Source organism: Thalassophryne amazonica, chromosome 9, assembly GCF_902500255.1.
Source record: "Thalassophryne amazonica chromosome 9, fThaAma1.1, whole genome shotgun sequence".
Taxonomy (NCBI): Eukaryota; Metazoa; Chordata; class Actinopteri; order Batrachoidiformes; family Batrachoididae; genus Thalassophryne; species Thalassophryne amazonica.
Genome location: NC_047111.1, coordinates 92236113 through 92242112, shown reverse-complemented (window position 1 = coordinate 92242112; position 6000 = coordinate 92236113).

Below are 6000 nucleotides of genomic sequence, written 5' to 3'. Positions count from 1 at the left end.
GAAACGGTTGATTACAGACCTGCTGCAGACCAAACCCTGAATATCCGACTTTATTTATACATCCATATGACTCTGAAACTCGGAAAAATCCGTATAATTTACGGACTATAGGTTGACATGAAAACCACCGAAAAGCTGTGTTCACCGCGGGGACACGTTCGGCACTATTCGGGATTATTCAAGATTTTTTTTTTTACAGATGATGAACGATGCGTAAAAAAATTTGACCAATGCAACTGCATCGGTCCAAACCGGTCTGGATCCGGATTAGCTTTTCAACTAAATTTGAAAACCATCAGGGAACCAATGTAGCTTCCACCAAATTTAGTTCCGCTAACATTTTATTTGCTGGTTAAGTGAGTAATTTAACATTCAAAAACATTTGTAAATCCTAAAATCATACTTGTTAGTTCCTGTTTATGAATGCAGACAGCTTGCTAACACTTCCGGTCCACAGGTCAAAGCACACAAGCCCTGGTAAGAAGACTAGAAGTTACACTGTGGACAAAAATGGTATGTAAGCAGCTCAAAAGTCAGTATTTTTATTTATTTATTTTTGTGCATTTGTTTTGTGTTTGTGAACACAATACAGGTGAGCCTTAGCTCCACTAACGGTTTATAAATATACAATATAGAGATAAACTGTGACTTCTAATACTGTGATTTACTGCTTTTGATAAAGACGATGACAGTGTTTGGGTTTTTTTTTCCATGTGTTCATTTTGTATTTGTGATTGCTTTTGAAATTATACAGCAGCACTTGTGGCGCTTAACCCTTCAACAACCACACCAAGAAAAAAAATCAGTGAAATTTTTTTTGTTCTTTGCATTTCTTTAACCTTTGGGTGAGTCATAAGCACAATCAGTTTTTTTTTCTCAACAGACCTTGTAGTTGTAAAAATATTGATCTCTACCAAATGGTTGATATTGCAGTTAATGGTTTAGGTACACAACTTTATGTAAATACCAGAAACTTTAGATTTCTTCAAATAAAATACAAATTCATGTATAAATAAATAGCTGACAAATGTCTGGGGCACTGAATACAGTTTATTTTTTTAATGTATGCCACAAAACACTGCTGGTTTCCATTTCCCTCAAGTAAAATATTCCATCAAACAAGGAAATAACATTTGTCTAATAAAACTTGACTCCAATCTGTGTTAAAGTGCAACAGCACAAAATTCTTACATTCATTACACTTCTCAATAATTGTAACAAAGCAAAACCATTTTTACATTGAAAAAAGGGAAATACTACAAATTAATAGAAACTATTGCATGTCTCACTCCAATATCTTAGTGCAACAGCTCTTATGTTTTTGGACCAAAAGAGTCACACATGTTTTGTGTGGTGTACTTTTATGTTGTGAAGCACCTTGTGGCTCTTGTCTGTGAAAGGTGCTATATAAATAAAATTTACTTACTTACTTACTTACTATTTCTGATAGATTGAACCTATATTGCTGGTTTCCAGTTTAACTTTTAAAACATTTAAAACATTGCAAACACAGAAATACATGGCCAAACATATTAGAACGTCATATGTCTGGCCTTTTTACCTCCATCTGTGTGATTGTGCAACAGAACAAATGTTTTGGGCATTAAATCCACTTAATCTCTGGTGATATGTTGCAAAGCATTCCTGTTTTTCATTCAAACACAGGAAAAGATTGCATTTGCTACATTTCCACCTTGAAACACCCTTTAGACAAAGGTTTCATCGCCCTTGCTTTTCACAGTAAAGGGGCAGTTCCATGTGACTTGCGTTACATTTTTTTTGTCCACTTTTTTCACGGTTTGTCGCTTAGTATCTGCTATACTTGGAGGTTGTAAGAATCCAACTGTTGCATGCAAGAACCCATTCCTACAAGGTATTAAATGAAATCACCAAAAGCTGAAAATACTCAACAACTAGGATTTTAATCGTATCTAACACGACTCGTGTTACACAAAAAGGAAAGTTAAAAAAAAACCTTATTTAACACACATCAAATTCTCCTCAAACTATGATAGGAGTGGATCAATATGTGCTATTTGTTGAAAGATAAAATGGCTGCAAAAATGCATAGAAAATGATTAGATTTTTTTCTAAACATAGGCAGGGTGTTACATAATTTGTGTGGCTCACGTTACATTTTTCCAGTGTAATGTGAATACTCACTACATTGGTTATTTTATTTATGCAAAAGCTCTGTATATAATGGTGTGTAATGAGTATGAGTAGTTTGGCCAATCACACAAGCTGATGACATATTCGCAACCAAAAATAATATCAGTTCACACATTATCCCTTTTCCTTAAATTCAATACACTTGACCTTTAATGCCTATGGATTACTTTTTCACAATGTGGAATTCACGGACATGGAAATTTACCATAGGATTTGATCATATAAAACCTGTTCCTTGCAAAATGGTAATTGTAGTATTTCAGGAAGCCCTACTCCAGATGAATATAATCCCAATCAGTTGCACAGCAGTTAAACACCATCAAACCCAAAATGCCCTCAGTTATTTACAGCGAAGGGTTGGCTCAATTTCTTGACCATTTTCTCACGGCTATAAAAGATTTCTTCAGGTTTAACTGGCCACTTCCAGTTTTTGCCAGCAGGCACCATCACAGACACTTGGTAGTCATCATCTACAATTTTCTTTACCTCACCAGGATAAATTTTCCCGTGACTGTTGACGACCTGTCAGATTTGTGGAGTCAACAGGCACTAGATACTCTATCTAACAGGATAGAGTCTAAGGCACACCTGTGCACACAGAGATACGTGTTGGTTTACGTGTTGGCATCAGAATTTTGGCTCTCTGTTGGGACTGTTTACACAGAGACTGCTACCTGCTGCTTTGGACTTAACAGTCTTTTTCAAGACTTTTTTACCTTTTTACTTTTTTTTTACTTTTTTACTGTGCTCCAACGCCTAAGGAAGACCTCTAACGGTCAAAACATCGCGACGGAGCACTTTTATCAGCTAACTTTCATCAGCGTTGGCAAGCTAACTAGCTTGCTAACGCTTTCGTTTTTATTTTTTTATTTTTCTCTTTTTTTTTTTCTCTCTTTTAGCACTGTTGTCGTGCATTATCTGTGCTGCTCCACAGCGTGTTTAGTTGATTTTTATTTTATTTTAGCACCGTTGTCGTGCGTTCGCTTTTGTCGTGCGTTGCCTGTGCTGCTTCATGGCCTGTTTGGTGCCTTGATTGGGGCACTCCTTCTGCTGAATCACCTTTAAATTATTTACACATTATTCACTTTGTGTGTTTTTAGGAATCCGCTAGGTTGCGTAGCTACTAGCTCTTAGCCGATTTAGCATGGCGGCTTCTCCTGTCTCTCCCGCACTTTTCTGCTCTGGGTGTGAAATGTTTAGTTATTCCTCGGCCTCCTTTAGCAGTAACAGTACTTGTAATAAGTGCAGCTTATTCGTAGCTTTGGAGGCCAGGCTGGGCGAATTGGAGACTCGGCTCCGCACCGTGGAAAATTCTACAGCTAGCCAGGCCCCTGTAGTCGGTGCGGACCAAGGTAGCTTAGCTGCCGCTAGTTCCCCCCTGGCAGATCCCGGGCAGTCGGGAAAGCAGGCTGACTGGGTGACTGTGAGGAGGAAGCGTAGCCCTAAACAGAAGCCCCGTGTACACCGTCAACCCGTTCACATCTCTAACCGTTTTTCCCCACTCGACGATACACTCGCCGAGGATCAAACTCTGGTTATTGGCGACTCTGTTTTGAGAAATGTGAAGTTAGCGACACCAGCAACCATTGTCAATTGTCTTCCGGGGGCCAGAGCAGGCGACATCGAAGGACATTTGAAATTGCTGGCTAAGGCTAAGCGTAAATTTGGTAAGATTGTAATTCACGTCGGCAGTAATGACACTCGGTTACGCCAATCGGAGGTCACTAAAATTAACATTAAATCGGTGTGTAACTTTGCAAAAACAATGTCGGACTCTGTTGTTTTCTCTGGGCCCCTCCCCAATCAGACCGGGAGTGACATGTTTAGCCGCATGTTCTCCTTGAATTGCTGGCTGTCTGAGTGGTGTCCAAAAAATGAGGTGGGCTTCATTGATAATTGGCAAAGCTTCTGGGGAAAACCTGGTCTTGTTAGGAGAGACGGCATCCATCCCACTTTAGATGGAGCAGCTCTCATTTCTAGAAATCTGGCCAATTTTCTTGGATCCTCCAAACTGTGACTGTCCAGCGTTGGGACCAGGAGGCAGAGCTGTGGTCTTATACACCTCTCTGCAGCTTCTCTCCCCCTGCCATCCCCTCGTTGCCCCATCCCCGTAGAGACGGTGCCTGCTCCCAGACCACCAATAACCAGCAAAAATCTATTTAAGCATAAAAATTCAAAAAGAAAAAATAATATAGCACCTTCAATTGCACCACAGACTAAAACAGTTAAATGTGGTCTATTAAACATTAGGTCTCTCTCTTCTAAGTCCCTGTTGGTAAATTATATAATAATTGATCAACGTATTGATTTATTCTGCCTAACAGAAACCTGGTTACAGTAGGATGAATATGTTAGTTTAAATGAGTCAACACCCCCGAGTCACACTAACTGTCAGAATGCTCGTAGCACGGGCCGTGGCGGAGGATTAGCAGCAATCTTCCATTCCAGCTTATTAATTAATCAAAAACCTAGACAGAGCTTTAATTCATTTGAAAGCTTGACTCTTAGTCTTGTCCATCCAAATTGGAAGTCCCAAAAACCAGTTTTATTTGTTATTATCTATCGTCCACCTGGTCGTTACTGTGAGTTTCTCTGTGAATTTTCAGACCTTTTGTCTGACTTAGTGCTTAGCTCAGATAAGATAATTATAGTGGGCGATTTTAATATCCACACAGATGCTGAGAATGACAGCCTCAACACTGCATTTAATCTATTATTAGACTCTATCGGCTTTGCTCAAAAAGTAAATGAGTCCACCCACCACTTTAATCATATCTTAGATCTTGTTCTGACTTATGGTATGGAAATAGAAGACTTAACAGTATTCCCTGAAAACTCCCTTCTGTCTGATCATTTTTTAATAACATTTACATTTACCCTGATGGACTACCCTGCAGTGGGGAATAAGTTTCATTACACTAGAAGTCTTTCAGAAAGCGCTGTAACTAGGTTTAAGGATATGATTCCTTCGTTATGTTCTCTAATGTCATATACCAACACAGAGCAGAGTAGCTACCTAAACTCTGTAAGGGAGTTAGAGTATCTCGTCAATAGTTTTACATCCTCTTTGAAGACAACTTTGGATGCTGTAGCTCCTCTGAAAAAGAGAGCTTTAAATCAGAAGTGTCTGACTCCGTGGTATAACTCACAAACTCGTAGCTTAAAGCAGATAACCCGTAAGTTGGAGAGGAAATGGCGTCTCACTAATTTAGAAGATCTTCACTTAGCCTGGAAAAAGAGTTTGTTGCTCTATAAAAAAGCCCTCCGTAAAGCTAGGACATCTTTCTACTCATCACTAATTGAAGAAAATAAGTATAACCTCAGGTTTCTTTTCAGCACTGTAGCTAGGCTGACAAAGAGTCAGAGCTCTATTGAGCTGAGTATTCCATTAACTTTAACTAGTAATGACTTCATGACTTTCTTTGCTAACAAAATTTTGACTATTAGAGAAAAAATTACTCATAACCATCCCAAAGATGTATCGTTATCTTTGGCTGCTTTCAGTGATGCCGGTATTTGGTTAGAATCTTTCTCTCCGGTTGTTCTGTCTGAGTTATTTTCATTGGTTGCTTCGTCCAAACCATCGGCATGTTTATTGGACCCCATTCCTGCCAGGCTGCTCAAGGAAGTCCTACCATTATTTAATGCTTCAATCTTAAATATGATCAATCTATCTTTGTTAGTTGGTTATGTACCACAGGCCTTTAAGGTGGCAGTAATTAAACCATTACTTAAAAAGCCATCACTTGACCCAGCTATCTTAGCTAATTATAGGCCAATTTCCAACCTTCCTTTTCTCTCAAAGATTCTTGAGAGGGTAGTTGTAAA